This window comes from Aptenodytes patagonicus, chromosome 4 (genome assembly GCF_965638725.1).
Source record: "Aptenodytes patagonicus chromosome 4, bAptPat1.pri.cur, whole genome shotgun sequence".
Taxonomy (NCBI): Eukaryota; Metazoa; Chordata; class Aves; order Sphenisciformes; family Spheniscidae; genus Aptenodytes; species Aptenodytes patagonicus.
The window spans coordinates 76,582,514-76,604,873 of NC_134952.1; the positions used below are offsets into that span (position 1 = coordinate 76,582,514).

Genomic DNA, 22,360 nt, shown 5'->3' on the forward strand with positions numbered 1-22,360 from the left:
TTGGTAAATTGCTTTATTTGCGTTGGATGCACTACTAAAATCATTCAAATTAGTAACCAATCTGTTCCTGTTACTGTACACCTGAAAGTGTAATAGCAAATCTGTCCTATTACAGCCAAATGACAAATATCAGAAAAAATGTTGCCAAGACTGCCTGGTTTGTGTGTGTTGAGGCCTGTGGATTCCCACCTGTTCTGTGCAATGCCACTGTGTATATTATGTCGCAGCACAGGCTAAGCACAGCTTGGAACACTGTACGTGTGGGTGACATATGACATTCAATATGAATTCCCCTCACTTAATTAACATCATGTACTTTCTTTGACACACAAAAATTTTAGTAGCATATTCTTAAAATTTAGAAAATTGGCTTTGATTTCTCTTTGGGCATTCGTGTGTGCCATTCTGAAGAAGTAACAAGATTACAGTACTCACATTGCTCAACCCTGACATTTGAAATGTTTAAACCTCGTGCCAAATTATTTTCTGCATATCCAAAGTGCTTGCGTGTACTCATGCTGATAGGTATTTCTTCTCTTCTGACATTTCAGTGTTGATTTCAGATTAGCTTTTTAAACGCATAAAGACTATCAGTACATGTTTCCATGTGTTCTGTAACCTATTTCTACTCAATTCAGAGTTTAATTTCTGACACCCCACACACAGCCTTTGCTCGCTGAAAGCAAATATACATGCAAATATGAAGGAAGATGGAATTTGAAAGGAAAAATAGTAATTTGCAATTCCTGAACAACAGATGAAAAAATTGATAAACCTTCTATCTTGGAGAACACCTGCTTTTATTTATGTATAATCAAATTCCAAAGCCAGAAGTTGGTAACCACAGACTTCTCTCCCCACTAGCAAATGTGTATCCAGAGCTGACCAATTAAGTTCAGAGGCACGCTCAGCGAAACAAGTCCTGATCCAGAGGTAACCCTACCCCTATTTTGCTAGTCTTCAGTGCTTTAAGACTCCTTGTACTATGTCCCAACTATCCGTGCCTGACTTTGATCCTCACTGCTTCATAATGAGGTATGTCTTTTTATGAATTGGTTCTCCATTTAAACTTATGAAAATGAGATGTGAGATGTGAAACCGTGTTACACAGCGTACTTTTCACTCGGAAATGTGAGTCTCGCACTGCTTGCTAATGTGCAGATTGCATGCCACAAATCCACCCTCATTAGACATCCAATCCAACCCTAATGAGGGAATGGATTCCTTCAAAAGGAGTGGGAAGAACAATGCAGGGTATTAATTTCATGTACCAATATGCACTGGTATGTACCAATATGCACACTAATTTCATGTACCAGTACACATTTTCCCTATCCATGATTCAGAGCCTCTGGATGAGCTCAGAGCTAATGGTGACTCTGAAAATCAGGGGAATAGTCTTTATACGTACACTTGAGACAAAGATTGATGAAAATGGATGCCACAATTGCATAGGGAAGATGTACATTCATGTGTGGGGTAATTAAAGAGGAATATAGTGGTCTAGCATACATTACAAAACTCATAGTACTAATAGAACGGAGAAGCGTACTGTGATCTTTTTCATAATATATTGTTCTTGCATTAACGAGTTCAGTGATTTCTAAATATAGCAGTATTCTGTAGCAGCACTACTTAGATAAACTGGAGTGGCAATGTTATTTAATCTAAGAATAGAAAAATGCTTCTCCCTAGAATTACCTAAAGACTGTAACTGTGGTTTAACAAGCAGCTTAAGGCAATCTAAGTTTGCACAGTTGTGGATAGCAGCCATCCTGTCCTCTCCTCTCCTCCATCTCTGGCTGTAAGTTTCTGCTCTTCCCTTGCCAGGGCACTATGCTGTAAACCAACACCATGCCATCACATAGCCATAAGCTACCTTACAGCTGGCCAGCTCAGAGAACACTCAAACTCAGTGACAATTTGTACAGAGGTCTTGGGTAGCATTTAAGTTAGATATTAATGAGGTGTGAGTGAGTATGGAATCCAGAGATCCATTTTCATGCTTAAACTCCTGGCACAATGGATGCCTGCATGCCTCATGCATGAAATCCAAAGCAACTAGTGAGCTGATCAGGAAGCTGCTTGAAGCCACTGTCTTAAGAAGTACTTGCCTACAGTGGGTCAAGAGGGAAATCTCAGTGCAGGGCTGTAAGTGCTCTGTTCCATCTACTTGTGTGTCACCATGCAGAATTTCCAGAAGGAAGTCAGGACAGATCATTGTCCTCTGCTAACGTGATCTAGCAGGGGAGAACACCATGGTGATAACACGGCGATTTACAAAATGGTATTAGTCCTTGGTCAGAGGTGGGAAATTTGGCCTAATCCCTTCCTTGGCCAAATGCAGTTAAACACAGATCTCTCTGAGGTGTGCTCTGGTCATCAGGCTAACATTTTGATCTTGGATGAGAGCTGGAGTAAACGGTCAGGCATTTGTAGTACTTGAAATTGTGTCACTTGAAGAGAAAAGGGTCGTCAGGCTCATTGGGCAAGATAGGAAACATGACACTAATCCTTTAGTGTAAAAAGAAACAAAGAAAGAACACATCTTAATGACATGATGACCAACTGTAGGTATGGGAAACACAGCTCTGCATCTGAATGTAGGGGGGAAAAAAAGATTTAGCTTTCTTACATGTGAGCTGCTAATTACTGTCAATTAAAAACAAAACAAAACAAAAAACCCAACCCAAACCACAGATTTGTCTTATGAAACTTTAAGAGTCTGGTCTTTTTTTCATGCATCCAGATGGAAGCTGCATGTGTCACACATTAATTTACTTTATCAAGCCTGCAGTTTCTACTGCAAGGTACTACTAACACAGAAGCCCCTACTTCCATCTATGCAAAGTTATGTAAATAATGATGAACAATGGCAGGTATTTCTAAAATGAAGCTTACATGACTGTATTTTCACTGTCTCAGCCAGAATGCCTCCAGGTCAAGTAGCAGAGATGCATGCCATAGCACCATCTGTCAGACTTCTTGAAAAGGTACAGACATTTCACCATTCCTATTTTTGGGTTCTTCTTTCCTGAATTGTACAAAAGAGTGATGAGGCTGCAGAGCAATTTCTACTTCTTTCCCCTCCTTTGGGCTGCACTGATGACATTTTTAAGATGCTTCCAATTGTTAATACCAAGGAGCACAAAATATGTATTACTGTTATAAAGACTGTAAACAAGGAGACTTCTTGAAATCCTGTGTCACGGGCCTTCTGACATCTTTCCACATACATCATGCACAGGATTTTCATCCTCAGCCTTAAAACCAATTAAAGCAACCTGAAGACTACTTCAGATTGGACTGTCCTGCTAAACCAGTATCGCTGCTGCTCTTTACCTAAGAGTCTTTTTATGAGTCGCCAGTCAGGTCACCTAAATTCTCAGTTCAAAGAGCAGGAGAATCAGCTACCATGTCCTCACATTTCCACGAGAGCTCTCACATCAACGTAGAACACCTCACTTACATGAATTCCCAAGTGCAAATCAATAGAGAGGATACAGAAGAAAAGAGCAAGTATTAGCCACAAACTCTGCTGATCACCAGATTTGTATTGAAAAGACAATCATAAACTGCCTGTTCTAGTTAAAGACTGCATTCAATAACAGACCTTTGTTTCCTTTTGTTTTGGAGAGTGAACATCAGTTGCAATATGTTATTTCTAATCCACTTTCACAACATAGAGTAAGAAGATACTCAAGCAGGGAGACTAGGTTATATCAGCTGCTCTTTGAAGCAGTCTATAAAAAAGGAATTGCAGCTGCCATAATGAGGTTATACCTGTATTCCTGGCTGTAAAATGTCTGGAATTCAATCAGATTTGAACTTTGCAGAGTGTTTGCATATGTGGGTCAGTTCACAGTTCTCTGCTCTCTGGACAGACCAAGACAGCATGGCTTGCTCCCCTTTCCAGTTAGAAGAGGAACTGGCTTTCTTTCTAAATAAGTACAACTTTTCTACCTATCTTCTTAGCAAAATTGTCATTAATGGACAGCTTGGGACTCCACATTTGGTCACTGATTACAGCCATAAATAGCTACCAAGCCTGATGCAATTCTGCTGTATTTAAAGAGATGATTTGTGTATTTCAGAGTACTACATCTTAAATTTAGGCTTACAGCCAATCCATCAGCATAGCAGGAGAAAGACAGACAGAGAACACCCCAAATTTAGTGGCTATGGCTAAAGCACAAGGCAGGACACTACAAGTTGTTTGCCGTATCTGAGAGACATTTTACAGGTCTAAGTCTGAGAAAGAAACAGAGACCGCTGAGGGTGGCCAGGTGGCTGGCTGGTGGCTGGGAAGCGCTATGGCACCCTAAGAACAGCTGAGAGGGTATTAGTGATACTGCAGCATCTTAGAACACAAGGAAGTGTCTTCTAAAATAATCTGTTTTAGCTGGGCAGGAGGAAGTAAAGGGAGCTGTTTTCTTCTGAATCTGCTGCTCTTGCGAGGGCCTCTTTCTGATTATTCTCTCCTAACTGATCTACTTCAGACCAAGAAGTAGATATAATCAGCTATATACGGGACTCCTGCAGTTAAGAAATCTGCTATTTCTTGCAGCACAGCTAGAGGCATAGAAAATTTAGCTGAGATGTGAGATTTTATGATCATATTAGCAAATATCTAAGTACCACTGAAGACACACATTACATAAATGGGATGGAATGGAACTACTGATTGTAGGAGCAGCAGAAGGGAGGAGCACAGGTACAAATTACGACAAACACAGCTATACTGATGTGTGGAGGACTGTAGTCTTGTCAGACCAGCAGAAGATTATTTCTCCTCCCCATAGCATTTTGTACAGAGGGAGAAACAGAACTTATGTACCCATGATGACATATCTCCAACTGGGCTTCTTCAAATTAGAAATGTCTCTGATAGCAGAAATAGAACTCCTGATTTTTCATAGGCAAGAATAATTTTTAAATGTTCTTGCACTGAACAACCTTTTTGTAAAAAACATAAAATGGCTTTTATGAAATCAAAAGCAGAGTATGAAGGGTCCCACAGTGAAAGTATTTAATTTTAAAACTCTAGTTGTACTTCGTTTTCCAAGTTTAATTATCAAAACCTGCTAGGATCCTACTAGAAGGAGCAGAACTTTTTTTTTAATAATAGATCAAATTTCCTCTTTTAATAATTCTTTTCCTTAAAAGAGGCTTTTTTCTCTTCTTCTCATGTGTGGAGCCTTTAATTAGTCTGTTCAGACATAAGCAGTATTAGCTAGACTCTGTCACAATTACCCACATTTGGTAGCTAATTACTCCTTGAATAGTCTTAAGGCTACCAGCAATTTTAGTACAATTGGCAGCCTGGGGCCCCTAGGAGCTGTTCCAGCAACCAAGAATAGCTGGAACAGAGAGGCAGGCCAGCCATGACCCTTTCTCCTCAGCCACAACCTAACATATCTACTATGCCAAAGGCAAGAGCAACACAAAAATGAACATATTCCCAAGTGGCTAAATGTGCTCTCTTTATGGCCCTTTTAAACTAATGGAGTAGCATAAAGGGACTATGGGGAAATGGAAAATAGGACCTTTTAAATGCTAAAGCACTGGCAGGACTACTAATGATTTTTCAATTTTGCAATGTTCCATTAAAACAACAGTACAAAACACTTACATGGGATCAGATTCTGACACAAGACTTTTATTCTACTGTAGTTTTAATCACTGATGCCTCATATTGCAGTAATTTACATCGCTGCAATACGAGTGTCAAGTGGGTATAAAATGCTGACTTGATTTAGTAACATTTCATATGTATTTTACACAGGTAGAAATTACTTCACAAGAGACACAGCAGTGTCAGTGATTTCAGTAAAATGATTCCTGCTGTACACTTGTGTGACATCAGTGGCAGACTAAAATTAACATAAAAATTTAAATGAGAACTTCAATTGTAAATACACTGTTAATTCAGATTCTATTCCACAACTCCAAAGAGTGTTGCTTTGCAAATTCAGCAGTACCAGGTTTGTAAAGAGCAAGGAATTCCCTTTAAAAAACTTCACAAGGTTATGAGGGATCCCTTTCTAAGTATTTCTGTAGCTACATCCTCACTGAAGAATTATCTCATTACCTCTGCTTCTCCTAATCCCTTCAATTTAGGCCAGAGTTCCCACCAAAAATATTATTAGTTATCCATCAGATTCTCAAAGGGAACTGACTTTTCTTGCATTGCACGACCATTTGATCTGGTGCAAGAGAAGAGGTGCCAGCACTTGAGGCACACAAGTTTGGGGGAAGAGTAGAATCGGCTCTTTCCACTGGCTGCCCGTTGTTACTCTGGATTAAGTGTATGGTAAAACTGCACCTCATTCAATGCCACTCTGGAAACTATTTTCTACTGAACTGTGGAAACCGTGAGAATTGACAGAAGATGTTGCAAGATTACTAGCCCTCAAGTTAGTAGGTATCCATACTGCAGAGTTGGCAACTACGTTCTTTTAATTTAACCTTTAGCTTATCACTGTTGATGAGCAAACTGATAGGAGTATACCTATGGATGTGTCAGCATTGCTGGGGTTGACTGTAAGACGGACACTGGACTCTGAGCAACAGCAATAGCTTAGCTCAGCTGTCAGCAGCAACACCACAAAGCTGTAAGTTTGAAGATACATTGCCTTTGGCAGCAATATTGACTTAAGGTACTTCCAACAATTTTTCCTTCCTTCCTGCCTGTCCTGTTCTCCTGATTGATAGCCATATGACTTTTATCAACACAACGGTCTGTAAGGCCACACTGCGAATTAGGCCCAGGGAATTAAACAGGTATTAAAGAAAAATTCTGCAAAAAAAGCATTGTTAGGCAGTTTAACCTGAATTAGTCTCATGATTCAGTTCCCAAACATACACATAAACAGCTGTGTTGGCACAGCTGAAAGGGTGTCAGGAACAAGCAGCTGGCAGTTGAGGTGGGTCCTGGGAATGCCTTAAAACAGGCTGCTGCTGGGAAAAGTGTACACAGAACAATGCCTATACTGTGTCCGTCTTGGCACTACATACCTGCATGTGCATTGGCCAGTTCCAGGGCTACGGTCCATGACTTTATGTACTGCAATAAGTTGAGGCACCAGTAATCCTTTCCCAGTGTTTGTGAGGGAATTTGCCTGCCCTTCTGGGAGCAGAGCGGGGATCGGAGAAACAGCAGTGTTCTTAGCACCTGATTGCAAATCACCAGCCTTAGGGAAAACAAAAGTAAAACATACCAAATTTGTGTTCCACTGAAGTACACATGCAAACCTTGACCTTCCTGACTAACTGTAGCAAAAGATACTCCTCAGCTCAGTTCTTCAGTGGGAGCTATACTGAGACTCTATTATAGAGTTCTTATTTATAGAAACTAAGTATTTCTATAAATACATTAGCAACAAAAGGAGGGCTAAGGAGAATCTCCATCCTTTATTGGATGCAGGGGGAAACACAGTGACAAAGGATGAGGAAAAGGCTGAGGTACTTAATGCCTTCTTTGCCCCAGTCTTTAATAGTAAGACCAGTTGTCCTCGGGCTACCCAACCCCCTGAGCTGGGAGACAGGGACGGGGAGCAGTATGAAACCCCGATAATCCAAGGGAAATGGTTAGCGACCTGCTACACCACTTAGACACACACAGGTCTATGGGGCCGGATGGGATCCACTTAAGGGTACTGAGGGAGCTGGCAGAAGTGCTCACCAAGCCACTTTCAATCATTTATCAGCAGTCCTGGCTAATGGGGGAGGTCCCAGTTGACTGGAGGTTAGCAAATGTGACGCCCATCTACAAGAAGGGCCGGAAGGAGGATCTGGGGAACTACAGGCCTGTCAGTCTGCCCTCGGTGCCAGGGAAGGTTATGGAGCAGATCATCTTGAGTGACATCATGTGGCACGTACAGGACAACCGGGTGATCAGGCCCAGCCAGCAGGGGTTTATGAAAGGCAGGTCCTGCCTGACTAACCTGATCTCCTTCTATGACAAGGTGACCCACGTAGTAGATGAGGGAACGGCTGTGGATGTTGTCTACCTAGACTTTAGTAAAGCCTTTGACACCATTTCCCACAGCATTCTCCTGGAGAAACTGGCTGCTCACGGCTTGGACGGGCAAACTCTTTGCTGGGTAAAAAACTGGCTGGATGGCCGGGCCCAAAGAGTTGTGGTGAATGGAGTTACATCCAGTTGGCGGCCGGTCACAAGCGGTGTTGCCCACGGCTCAGTACCGGGGCCAGTTCTGTTTAATATCTTTATCAATGATCTGGACGAGGGGATCGAGTGCACCCTCAGTAAGTTTGCAGACGACACCAAGTTGGGTGGGAGTGTTGATCTGCTCGAGGGTAGAAAGGCTCTGCAGAGGGACCTGGACAGGCTGGATCGGTGGGCCAAGGCCAACTGTATGAGGTTCAACAAGGCCAAGTGCCGGGTCCTGCACTTGGGTCACAACAACCCCATGCAACGCTACAGGCTTGGGGAAGAGTGGCTGGAAAGCTGCCCGGCAGAAAAGGACCTGGGGGTGCTGGTCGACAGCCGGCTGAACATGAGCCGGCAGTGTGCCCAGGTGGCCAAGAAGGCCAATGGCATCCTGGCCTGTATCAGAAATAGTGTGGCCAGCAGGAGCAGGGAAGTGATCGTGCCCCTGTACTCGGCACTGGTGAGGCCGCACCTCGAATACTGTGTTCAGTTTTGGGCCCCTCACTACAAGAAGGACGTTGAGGTGCTGGAGCGTGTCCAGAGAAGGGCAACGAGGCTAGTGAGGGGTCTGGAGAACAAGTCTGATGAGGAGCGGCTGAGGGAACTGGGGTTGTTTAGCCTGGAGAAAAGGAGGCTGAGGGGAGACCTCATCGCTCTCTACAACTACCTGAAAGGAGGTTGTAGCGAGGTGGGTGTCGGTCTCTTCTCCCAAGTAACAAGCGATAGGACAAGAGGAAATGGCCTCAAGTTGTGCCAGGGGAGGTTTAGGTTGGATATTAGGAAAAATTTCTTCACCGAAAGGGTTGTCAAGCATTGGAACAGGCTGCCCAGGGAGGTGGTTGAGTCACCATCCCTGGAGGTATTTGACAGATGTGTAGATGTGGTGCTTAGGGACATGGTTTAGTGGTGGACTTGGCACTGCTAGGTTAATGGTTGGACTCGATGATCTTAAAGGTCTTTTCCAACCAAAATGATTCTATGAGTCTATAATTCTATTCTATGACCATGTCCAAAGCACTGCACAAAATCCTCTCTGGCTGTAAGAACCAGAAGGCTTCCCAAACTAACTCTATGATGTCCTGACTCACGATTTCCTGCCCTTTGTGCTCCTCTAACATCAGAGTCCAAGACTGGAAGAAGAGACAAAAATACTTCCTAAAATTGTCCTGGTCATGGATCAGATAGTAGGATAGACAGATTGTAGGACAGATAGAACAGATACTGTGAAAAAAACAATTCGTAACGAGGGTAGTCAAACACTGGCACAGATTGTCCAAGGGGGTCTACTGACTCTCCGTCCTTGGAGATATTCAGAACTCAGCAGGACAAGGCCCTGATCAACCTGATCTCAAATGGCCCTGCTCTGAACCGAGGCTGGACCAAGTGACCTCCAGGATTCCTTCAAACTAAATTATTCTGTGATTCTGTGACCAAGGAGCACCATGTGCATGACTGATGAGACTCTAAGTGCAAAAGGCAACGTGGTTTAAACTGGGTAATGCTCAGGATTAATCCCAAACAGCAGTCAAAGCAAACCCTCAGCCTATCCTTTTATCACTTATCCATTTCCCCAAGCTCTTCTTTCTTTCTCTCTCGACCTTCTCCTTTCTTAAAGTATTTCATAAGGTCACCAAAAACTTTCCTTTTTTTTAAAAATTTTAATTCCCCACTTAAGTTTGCTGTGTAAGCACTAGATAATACAGGTGGTTTTGAGGAGCTCAGAGCCTAGAAGCAAAACCTGAAAGGTGAAGAGTTACTGTTCAATTTTCAGTTTTTATAGTAGCAAAGAAGGTGTTGATTTTGTTTTTTGAGTCTCTTCCCAGATTGTGGAGATCGTATGTCTTTTCCCACCTCTTATTTCATATGTTTTGGAAATTAAGGAAATGTCCATAGCTGGGATACTGTTAGTAGTTGCATCAGAGCAGTGAGGGAAATGGGGGTGTGTTTGTGGCATAGGGCATATTCTCACTCTTTCTTAATATTGCTTATAACAGTACAGAGCCCATGTGAAGCCTTGACATGGGGAAAACAAGGCCATAACTAAGTGTAATTCAAGAATCATTTAGAGGGTTAAAGCCTTGGGATAGGTATAAGACCTTGATTTATGTTGCCAAAAAAAAAAAAAATCCTTATTGATAAGAACATTACTATACTCATCTTCTGTAAGGCTTTAGAGACCTACTCAGGAAATCAGAAAGTGGTTTTGCCTTGCATTAGAGCCTTTCCAAGTATTTTTTGTTTGGGGGAATTTCTTTTTCTATCATCTGTGGGCAAATCCTAAGTTAGGTGTGCCATTATCATTGCTGTGCAATGAGATTTAAGCACACTGGGAGTTTACAGCATAACAATTATAATAATTGTATATAATTATAAATTGTGTTGTGTAAAATGTTTCTGTGCATTTTGCCTTACTAGTGCAATGTAAAAGTTTTTTTTAAAAAAGATTTCTATCTAAAAAAGGTTAATTAGGTTTTTACTGATTAAAAAAATACATTGGTAAGGTTTTATAGACATTACTGTATAATGATGAATTATTTCTTGTGTGATCAAAATGTTCTTACTCATACACGTTTTGATGATAGGGCATGTTCTCTGGAGGCTGATATGATTGGCATGGGAGCATAAGGAACAGTGGCTAGTTCACTGCAGAAACTACCTGCAAATGAGCTGGCTCTTACAGGTCACCATTTGAAGCCACCATCATTTTAAGCACGTGTTAAGAACGGGCAGTCACCTAGAGGCCTGAAGAGGGAACTTTGAATGAAAGAGGGAAAAAAGTTTGTGGCTTCCTGGCTTACTACTGGGAAAGAACCTGTCATTTGGAGCATGTAAGGATGATAGTAACTTAAATAGGGGTAAGCAGCATTCACAAAAGCTAATCCACATCACAAAACCTATCCACATGACACGTTAAGAGCACCAAATTACAGAAATGAAAATAAATACTATGTGTACATAACATCATATTTACACCAATATCTTACAATGGTAAGAGCAACGGTTCTTAACAAACTCTTCTACAGTGCAGCTTAGAGCGAGAGTATTTCTTTGACAGAAGACTGGCCAGCAATAGGGACATTGGGAGGAAGGTAAGCAGGAAGGAGGAGAAACACAGGACTACGTCCATACCTGAGGGATCAAGTTTCTGTGTACCAAAGATCCCTTGGAGACATGGTTGTACAAGCATTCCTCAGTCACACCACACTAACTATTCTCTTCAACATTGTCCATGTCTAAAATGGAAGAGTAAGTTGTCAATGTCTTTTAAAAATAGCCTATTTAGTTTGAATTCTGTTAAAAGCCCAGCACGTATCAGTTCTCTTCCTTTTTGGATATCTTCACGTCTTTTGCTCTAATGTGATGTTGCATGAAGCCTGCCTGTGACCCAGCTCAATTCACAAGTTCCCTCAAAAAGTTTGAATTCTAGTCTTTCCTGTACTTTTGCCTCTTCCATAGAGCAAGAAGACTTAGGACCTCAGCACAGCACTTGTGGGAAGCACAAAGGAGAGCTAGGGCAAAATGCTGACTCCTAGGGTGTGCGTACATAGAGATAGTAAACCTGGCTGTAAACTAGCATTTTAACGTTTAATCCAACCATTGTGACTTCAGAGTGGCAAACAAAAGCAGGATGTTTAGACAAGTGTGGAAGCTGTGTGCATGGCAGTTGGGGGAATACAAAAAAAATTTCCTATGTAGGTACAGTTACATGAGTATTATAATGAAGTAACAGTATAAGATGAAATGAATGATGATTTTAATAGTTAAAGGTATTACACAAATTTGCCATTATTTTATAAGAAATTGCATCAGGAGAAATCACATACATGTTTTTTTCACATCACTCTCGTTCCCACCTGGTTTACCACAAATGAACAGGCCCTATCATTCAAGGAGATCAGACCCTCCTTGTAGTATCTGGGCCGACCATACTCAATAGTCTTCAGTAGTGTCTTTGCTTTAGGATTTGTGGTCACCCCTGAGTCTCTGAGCATCCAAAACAGCCTATCTAAGAGAATGCCTCTATAACATTTGCTGCTCAGTGGCTGGACCCATTCAGTCCCAAGTGCCCTGTAATCACACATAGGATGGCTGTTGTTTCTCTTGCAGGTGGAAGTCAAATACACAAATCACATTTTGGATTAATTATCTACATATGTAGCAAACTGCTGTGTATCATCAGAGCTTAACTTAGTGTATTTAATCAACTTTCTCTTGGAAGTGTTTTCTATTGATGAGTTTTTATGAAGCATCACTTTTTGCAAAATTCAACCCCAAAGCATGTTTTCAGTTCTCTTCTCTTCTTGTATACATTTAGTACTTGCATATAATGTAATGTGATTGCAGTTAAAATAGCACTGCTAGTACAGATTACATTGGAATGGTCATGAGCCCAAGCCTGTGTCTACAGTAAATGTGTGAGTGCTTTGTATGAATTGAATAGTGGTATGCTGCCAAGAGTCTAGGTTATTCCTCCACAGGAAACTGTATTAAAAATACCAATCTCTCAGTACAATCGGGCCCCATTCTGAGAACAAACATAAGCTTTTAAGAGAGGGTGGTGGTAGAAGAAATAGTAGTAGAAGAATGCTGAAGATGCTTCAGCTGTGCCGAGAATGATTTTGGAAAGTTCATCAAAATACATCAAGAGAAATGGAATGGCTCTTCAACTTCTAAAAAGGAACTTCTGCATTCTCCCAAAGTGCTAGCTTAGTAGAATTACAGCTCTACAAACTCTTAACTAAGATCCGCATAATAGGAATTCTTGCTGAATTTGGGGGGTGCAATGTTTACATTAGATAGGTATGCTATTTATTGATGATTCCGATTTTTAGGGGTCTTGTACTTGTAAAAGTTTTATTAACATAACTCTGTCATTTAGGGGAACATTTTTATTAACACTGTTATACCAGCACAATTGGTATAGATGTAGTCATACCAGACCAAAGCTGACTTACAGCCCCTAGTACATGCTGTACTTTTCAAAAGTATTTCTGTATTCATATGACTGCAGCTACTTCAGGATACCCTCTTCTGCTTTAACATATTCCCTGGAATGGAGGTACATATATGCTCTTACCTTGAGTTTCTCGGGAATAATCCTTCTTTCAGTTTATCCCACACCGCCATACCCTTTTGCCAGGTCTGCTGTAAGTTCCCAGCTCCGTTTGTTTTCATACACTATGAGGTTTGGAGGAAAAAAAAAATTCAGTGTTAGTGCCAGCTTTCATAATCCCTGCTATTCTTCAGTTAAATCAGTTCCATGGGCTAGTCCACTATGCACCCAAAAAAATTGCTGTGTTAGCCTAGTAAAGACTGCAGTGCAGGTGCAGAAATGAGTAGCCAGGGTTGCCTGAACAATGTTAAGCAGTAGTGTCATTGAATGTTGAATTGCAGGCAGTTACAATCCCTGGCCAAAGACAACACTGCAGTCACAAAAGTAAATTCATAAATTCTAATGCAATTTAAATGACAATTAACAAAATCCCAACAAAATCTTAAATAACCTTAGCCAATTTTATATCAAAGTTAGTAAAACCTGCATACACCTATTGACGGATTCAGCCCTTCAGCTTAGGAAATCTCAAAAATCATCTGGTTCACGCTGTAATGTTCGTTTACTATCTTCACCTCCAGTAACTAGTGTCATGACAATTCATCTTCAGAATGAAATGCCAAGGATCCATAATATGATACAGCAGCTGCATATTTAAAAGAAGAAACATGGTGGGAAGCACAAAATCAAATCCTTTTTCTTTCATAATATGGGCCCAAACCTAACCCCATAATTTCAAGAATTGTGTTCCTAATTATCATTATGACTCAGTTTTTCCCATCTCATTATTTATATTTATACATGAGTACACTTGAGATTTCTATACAAATCATATTCTGAAACATTTCTGTATTTGCCTAAGGTGTAAAATATAATTTGAATTTGTGACTCTCCCCTTCTTTCCCTCTGAGGAAAAAATTGTCAGTCTATTTACAGCTAATCAGATAAAGACATGCTCAGACTTGAAAAAGATTTGTCTAAGGACTACGTAGAGTTTACAGCATGTTAGGGTGGTAGGCTATCATTCTGTGAGACAGTAAATAGCTTGAAGAAATAATTTTGTCCCCAGGAGAGTTCCTATCAGATGAGATATTGTCTGTTTGTACCACTCTAACTTTATGCTGGATCAGGCATAATTTATCCTCCTCAACTGACAGAAAGCTGGCATAAAATCTGAATAAACACTGTAACATATGCTCTGGCTGATTCAATAAAAATGCAGTCGTGTGTTCACGCCAATACAGATCAAAGTTTTACTGCCAGGAAATCCGGCATGCACAGATTTTATATTACTTAATGCAGAACCACAGCCTTATATTGCTTCATTTTTTCTGCATATTAATTGATTTTTAATTACTTTATTATAGGCACAAATAAAGAGTAGAGGTTTGTTTGAAATCTCCCTGACAAATACTTGTGTGGAGTGAGCCTACTGTAGTATAATGGTTCTCCAAACATGATCTCCAGACAGCACGAATGTCTCTTTCATAACACTGGCATGCATGATTTTGTACCTTTATGGTCTAAACAAAAATTAATTTACTCAAGGCAAAAGAGGCTGTAACACCCCGCTGTAAAAAAGATGTTGGACTGGCAGTATGTCTGCACCACTGGAGATACACTCATGTGCAATGTAGAAATTTTTGCGTTATTTTTCACCTCTTTGCAGCCACTAACAGCACTGGAACAGAGAAAACAGGTTACCCTGATTTTCAATGGGAAATAGTCCTGCACAAGCTTTATGCTGTGTCTGAACTCTCATGCACACCTTGTGCTGTCTGCATAGCTGAATCCCTATTCAGCACAAATTACTGGAAGTACATGGTTGCTGTTACCTTTGGAGGAAAAGTTTAGTCTCTAAAGACTACTTCTGCGAGACTGCACTGAACATAGATGTTAACAGGAAAGTTCCCAAATCCTTACTTGTGTTAGAGACAACCTCTCTCTCCGACTCTCTCCAGGCTGTTTCTGTCTAATGCCTCTCCAGCTTCCAATTCTAACAAACTGATCTTTAAATTATAATATTGTATTAGCTTCTTTGGAACGTGGATTTCCCGTTTAGATTCAGCCTAGCCCTGGTCATTATTCAAAATGAAAAGGAGGAGATAGGGGTGCAAAGAGATAAATTGTGGATACGTACACGCCAAGCCTGCTTTTCCAGTGTCTTGTGTTTTATTTAGTCATACACACCCCTGCTAGGCGAGTGCAAAACACAGGTCAAGGGCTCCTATTTTGATTTGTTAGCATTATACACTTACTTTCAAAAGGTTTTAATAACTAAAGATTTGCAAGGTATTCTAGTCTAACTCACTTGTTGCTACAGTATCTAAAAATTTGCCAGGAATGTGTTGAGGAAGTGTGTATTTAACAGGAAGGCGAGCTTTAAAAGACTTCAGTCCCTTCCCACTCAACCTCCCTCTCCTTGTTAGCGGAGGCTAGCTTGGCAGGCATGATCCTGCTCATATGATATAGTAGCAACCATGTGACTGAGCAGCTCTGTCACCTTAGTGTAGCTGCACCTGACCCCTGACTGAGTCATGTTACCATCATCTACCATATGTTTGGTGGTCTTTATATCTGTCTCTTCCAAGGAGAGGGATGTAAAACACATGCACTGGAGTGTTTTGCTTACACAGCATTTTGTTTCGTTTGGTGCTTTCTCTTTTTCTGGCAGTAGAGAATAAAGGTCCACATCCTTATAATATATAAATAAAAGATGAATTGGAATGAGAGAACTAGTTAATACTACCCTTCATGAAAATGTTCCTTGTAAAATATAAAGGATCAGGTTCACCTGTTCTAGAGTACTTCAGTAACAATTAAACCTGCCGGCTTAACAGGTTTACAGCTGCTTTTTTACATGAAGTAGAAACTCTGAATCTAGCTTCAGATACTCTCAGACTGATGTTATGGTCAAGAAAACATAACTATAACACAAAAATTACATTCCTCTTCTTTCCAGTTGTCCTTCAAATCATTAAATATTTAATGTATTTACTATATGCAAAATAATTACATTCCTCTCATCACAGGATATTGATTATTACCAAAAGGATATGACTGTCTCTTCTCACGTAAGGCTTGCCTTCATAATCTAGCATAGGGAGTACTCCTCCACAAAAAAATTTGGGCCCATAATTTGTCCTCCCGAAAGATTTAACGCTTGTATTAACCAGAAGAAATATAACTCTGATTCTGAATGTCTTGAGGAATTTGGTCACACCTATGTCAAAAACACTACCTAACAGTGGCAGGCACTGACAAGACACTAGACAAACTGGAACCTTATTCAGAACCAGTGGCATTGCTTGTAATGGGTTAGAAGTTGCTAACATACTTGGGTAAATCTCATTTACCTTCTCCTGACATTATTTCAGAAGCAAGTCCCAGACAATGTGAGGCCTGCACAGAAAAATCAGCTATGATGTTCTTAGCCTCTGCTGAAGTAGAACATGCATTTGGAAGGCAAGACAACATTCCCTTTCGTACTGCAAACAGTTTAAGCAAGTTTGTGACATCCTTCATTTTGCACCATTACTTGAGAAACTGAAAGTGAGGATTCTGACAAGGTTTGGATCCTGTAAACTTTTGCTATTAGTTGTTTTGAGCTGACTTACACTTCTGGGAAGCATCCATACCTTTCACAAGAAATCAGGAAGACTAAAATTAGAAAGACTATACTTATTCAGATGAGGCCATTTTAGGGAGTAATTTATTGCTAATATATAGGGTGGTTTTTTGGCTAGAAAAATGCTCTGGAACATGCCACGCAAGTATGTTATGAAGCTTTATAGAGGCCTGTGGTGCTTATTCTTTAACAAGCTTTAGGTTAGGCGACTATAAATTTGTACAGTTGTATAGTGCCAGATTAATTGTATGGATTGCATGAGATAAGGGTTGATTGCTTTTTTTAATTATATGTCAAATTAAACATAAATCTTCATGTGTACTTTTCTTGAGCATGGGATGCTGTTGTATCTGATCTTACAGATTGGTTGCTTTACCCTTCTTTAAAACATTCTGGCATAACAGCCATTTCTTTATGACTAAGTGAACAACCAGTGTCTAAATAAACAAACAACTTTATTAATATTAGAAACATAGAAAAGGAAATGTTTAAGAACAATGCTATCAAACCTTCTGTCAGCTAACAAAAAAATGTTTTTTAACTATCTAGTACAGTTTGGCATACCAAGTGCAAACTAAAGCTAAAGGGAAATCTGTGAAAATAAAGTATATAAATGCACTATCATAATTTTTATGTGTTCAGTGCTATACTATACAGGCTATTGCTCAGGGACCTCGTCATTAGTCTTTGTAGAATCTGTATCTGCACATAAACTTTAGGTGCTGGAAACTATTCATTACCCTTCTAACAAGCGCCTTCTTTCCTCATTTTTTCTCATGCCATCAAGTTGTCAGAGTTTCTTATCCCTTGTTCCTGTTGTACCTGCAGCAAGTCTTAGAATTTGGTGTTCCTCTTTTGTATCTCCACAGCGACGTCATTGGTAATGAGATGCACTTGTTCACTATCTGTAGCAATGGCTTTGCTCAGTCTCCTAACCATCCCTTCCATACTCAGAGTACCTGCAAAATTAGAGAAAGAGGATTCATTAATCAGAAATTCAAAAGAAAAATGTTGCCTAGCTTCTTTGTGATAAAGGCCCCAGTTTACAAATTTTAACACAATGGCTATGCTGTCTTTCTAAGCAAGGAGAAAGTATTCTGTTCCATTAGAGGAATTTCTTCAGCCAATGAAAAGAAGATTTTGTAGACCCTGGTGACAATACCACGTATCAGCAAATGTGAGTGTTAATAACAGAAGTGACGTGGCAAAATTCACCTTATTAACTAAACAAATCGACGAAAATGCTGGCTGCATAATAAGTTTGTAAGTATTATTTATTAGAAAGTGGCAAAGGCTACTGATGAGTTGCTGATGTAATTGCTGCTACCTGATAAGTATAATCTGGCTGTATTCTGCAGCTTCCTCCCCTTTCCTCATCAAAAATAGAAAACTAGAAAAAGAAAGGGCAAAAACTGAAAAACATGGACTTTGCCACAGAGGACTTCAGCAATTTACTCCTCACTATGAATACTTGCCAAAGAACAGGAGCTGCATGTGTGCAGTTTTCACACACCTCCCTCCAAAAAAACCCCAAAACACTCAGAAGGACAGACTGACTTTTGGTGACTTTGAACCCTGACACATTTTGTCCAATGAAGAGGTCTATTATCAGCAGACTAAGTTATGCCTTAACTCTATCTCAGTTTCCCATTATGTGTGAATGATGTAGTTCTACAGATTATGACAACACACTAAAGAAAAGGCATCTAATTGTATGAATGGTCATGTATGCCTATTTAAAATCATTAAGTTACTACTATGACACATACACACTTAGTTGTGTATTTACCATTTTCCCCCCTCAATAATGATGTGGACTTTGGGATGGAAGAGAGGCAATAAACTTCTGCATAAGCTGCTTAAATGGCTTTTGCCCTTAACAGAAGCCAATCTCCCTAGGAAAACCTACACTGTAACAGGTATGGCTAAAAAACCTATATTAGCTTGAAACATTGGTTCCTTCACTTTGATCCTGTGGGGGCACCTGTAAATTCATTGCTGAAATCTCCTAGGATAGCTAGCGACCATTTCTGAAATGAACCCAAAACTGGGGTGTGTAGTCTATTTCCCACCACTACTTATCAGATACAGGTCTGCCTCTACGGTCAGCTACTATGAATCATTGGCTTGTCAAAACAGGGGTTCATTAGCTGTCTCTCTGTACAGTAGCTTGGAATAGACCATAAAAAAAATTGTGATTGAAGACTGAATAGAATATAAAATGCCTCAAAGACTTAATGGAACTGAGCTGGAAAGGCAGGTAAGCAGGACAAAGAGATACCAGAATGTAGAACAGGAGGAGTGCCAGTAGTAGCCTGCTTCTGTTTGTGATCTTTAACTCACAGCTAGCACCGTTGTGTTATTAACGCTAACACTTACAGAGAGAACAGCAGCTGAGGTAGACATCTGTGGACAACCTAGCAGATGATGATTGTGCTGAACCAAGGAAATTACCATAGGAATTTTTAACGTAAGTAATATCACGCTACAGAACAAAATGCACATGTAAACACAGCAGTATCTTATAAAGATAATCCCAAGACAGAGTTAAAATGCAAAAAAAGCATCAACTGAAATTGGGCTAAATCACTATTAGTTTTAAAACTAAATGAAAAGTGTCTATGTTAGTGGTGTTTCCTATGGGGGAAACAAACAAACAAACCAACCAGCCCAGCTCTTTTTAAAACCAAGACAAGGTTACTAGTATTATTAAAGTTGTGAAATTAAAGCCACTGGAAAAGCTCTCATTGACTTCATGGGATTTAATTATATCACGGCACAGATAAACATAATTCAGTTACTTAAGTGCTTGGTTTGCCAGTGTTCTAGTAAAATACACACAGCACAATTCTGCCCAGCGTGCAAAAGGTCATACCTGTACGGTCGAGAACTGAGTTGGAAGAATAGAAATATTAAAATTATTTTCAATTGCATTAAGGAGTTCAAATTATCTTCTGACTTTAATTCCACATTTTACATACACTATTTCATTATCTATAGTGCCATACACTACTAGTGCTAAGGCAAAAATACCCATATCTGAGCTCATGAACCGCAATTTACCAGCAAATAGTCTACTTCCCAGCCCTCCAGACAGGTGTTATCCCCAATCTCCTTGCTACACTCTTCTGTCTGTGTAACTTGCTAATTTTGTCTTCTTTGTGTCCCTTTATGGAGACCTGCTAAAGAATATTCTTCTGCAGCTCTTACATAGCGTCCACACTTTCTGCAGACATATCCCACAATACAGTGAGGTTATATAATCTCATGATAGGCCTGGGCATTTAGTATTTGTCCTATAAACATCTACAGTCAAATATGAAAACATAGTTACTTAGTATAGAAGCATGCCCTATTTATATTGAAAAATCTACCTTCTTCCTTACAGATGGCCATGCCCAAAGGCCTGCCTGGGTACTTTCTCTGCTGTTTCACTACAGACTAATTATTGCAGTTCGGAAGTTACCATTTGAAAACAGCCACATACATACCTTTGCAAATATCCCAAATAAGTTGTTTTGTTAAAAACCTGCCTTTGCAAATGCATTGGCATATGTTTTTTGAAAACGTATCTCTAGAATACAAGTCAGTAATTTACTTGACCAGATTTGGAATAACATACACCAGAGCCACTGTGAGACCAAGAGCTGAGAGCCAGAGTAACCTGAGCTTTCCATCTTTGATGGAAAGCTGCTCTCAGCTCCTACACCAAGCTGAGTTCCAGCTGCAGCAAATCCACCTCTGGCTCTGCAGCAAGGCACCACCAGTTACTCACCTGGTCAGCGCTTGACTGGTGCTCATGGGTTTCTGCTGGTCCCAGTCTGGACTAGGGAGAGAGACTTTTCTGTGAAGTACACCATTAGACAGAGTAACTTTATAATGGATGAACAAAATCAAACTGTTTTGTTAGAGATTTAACTTAATCTATTTCTGCGATGTTATGACCAGGCACTTCAGGTATCACACCATTTACAAAGACTAAGAAATAACAGTAGACTTTTTACCAATGAAAAATTGAGTCCCGTACCAGCAGCTACAGAGAATATTAACTCTGTCCCAGCCAAAACCAGCACAATGTGTTGATATGAATTTCACTATAAGGCTATTCATACTGTATTTTCAAATTTTGGAAAGAAATTTCTGAATAACTGGTATGCGTTCAGCATCCCTTCACTAAAAGACCCTATGACATGATATTAAAAAATTTTAGATAGGTCTATATGTAGCACTTAAATATGAAATAAAGCTGTGCTAAGGAATGTAAGCAGATACTATTTTGAAATAAGACATCAAGCATTGCATTGACCTCAACAGTAACTATTTCCAAGCTGTATCAGCTTAAAACAAAATCATCAGTGCCTCCCATACATTAAGCTGGGTTTAAAAATATCCAAAATCAATGGAGCTGATTGATTGTTCTATTATTCCAAATTTACTGAGACATCCCCACATTCCTTCACACACAGTTCACCTCCTAATCTGTCCTGAACATAGCCTGTCTTTGCATGACATGTTTCTTCAGCTTCAAAATCAATGGAAAATAAACTTCAGCCACGATAGTGGCTTGTATCAGAGTTCAATTTCTGTTTGTAAAGTTGTGCTCTCATTGTGCTTTTCACTGAGTTCAGTCTTCTTTCCACAGACTGTAATAAGCAGTGTTTGAAAAGAAAAAGTGAAGAACATAACTCTGAGTTGAGGCATTCGCCTCCTAATGGAAAAGTCATCCAGAAGCATCCTACCTGCTTCTCTCTAAAAAAAAAAATTAGAGAATTATTTCATATTTGGAGCAAACAAAGTAGGTGGCAACTGATCTATTTGTGAAATTCTCAGGACAAAGGTGCAATAGTCAGCCATAGTATATCTGACACATTATAACACAGAAGCCTCTATTCTGAAGAAGAAAATGTATACTGATGTAAAAAAATATTGAACATCTAACACCAGTGAGCAAATAACTTTAAAAGATACTACTGTTTTTTCCTTGTTGCTAGAACAAATCATGTAAGGTATGGCAGAGAGACTGCTAGGAAAGTTAATGGCTATTAACCTCCAAGAACTAGAGGATAAACAAGTAACAACAGATGAGATTGCATAGGAATATAGCAAGAAATTATTAATTTTCTAGGTATTCTTCAAATTGTTAGGTAAAAAAACCCATAAAACTAAATAATTATTCAAGAACAACAAAAGCTATAACATATGTAATTAGAAACTTGGTAATATTCTTTCATATATGTTTTTTCAGGGCTCACTAAGCTCTTTATGGGAAACTGTGATATGCAAGTATTACTACTTTGTTTGCTCTTCAGATCAAATCCGTACAAATGAATTAGCTGTGCATTAATTTCAGAATTTGAAAATTCTGAGGTTTTTTTCCACAGGTAACCCAGAACGCCTGATTTTCCTTTCACTCCTCTAATCATATTGCTGTAATTACTCCACTGACACTCACAATTATATACATTAGCAATACCTGGGCTCCCCAGTCATGGATCAGGATCTATGG

At 39.8% G+C, this 22,360-nt stretch overlaps 1 long non-coding RNA gene across 1 annotated transcript; it reads left to right on the forward strand.

The window, feature by feature from the left end:
* Positions 1 to 967: 967 nt before the first annotated feature.
* On the forward strand, positions 968 to 17,485 carry LOC143160127 (uncharacterized). Its single transcript, XR_012995332.1, has 3 exons — positions 968 to 1,035; positions 2,926 to 2,993; positions 16,604 to 17,485. It is a non-coding gene; the product is annotated as an uncharacterized LOC143160127 (long non-coding RNA).
* The last annotated feature ends 4,875 nt before the right edge of the window (positions 17,486 to 22,360 follow it).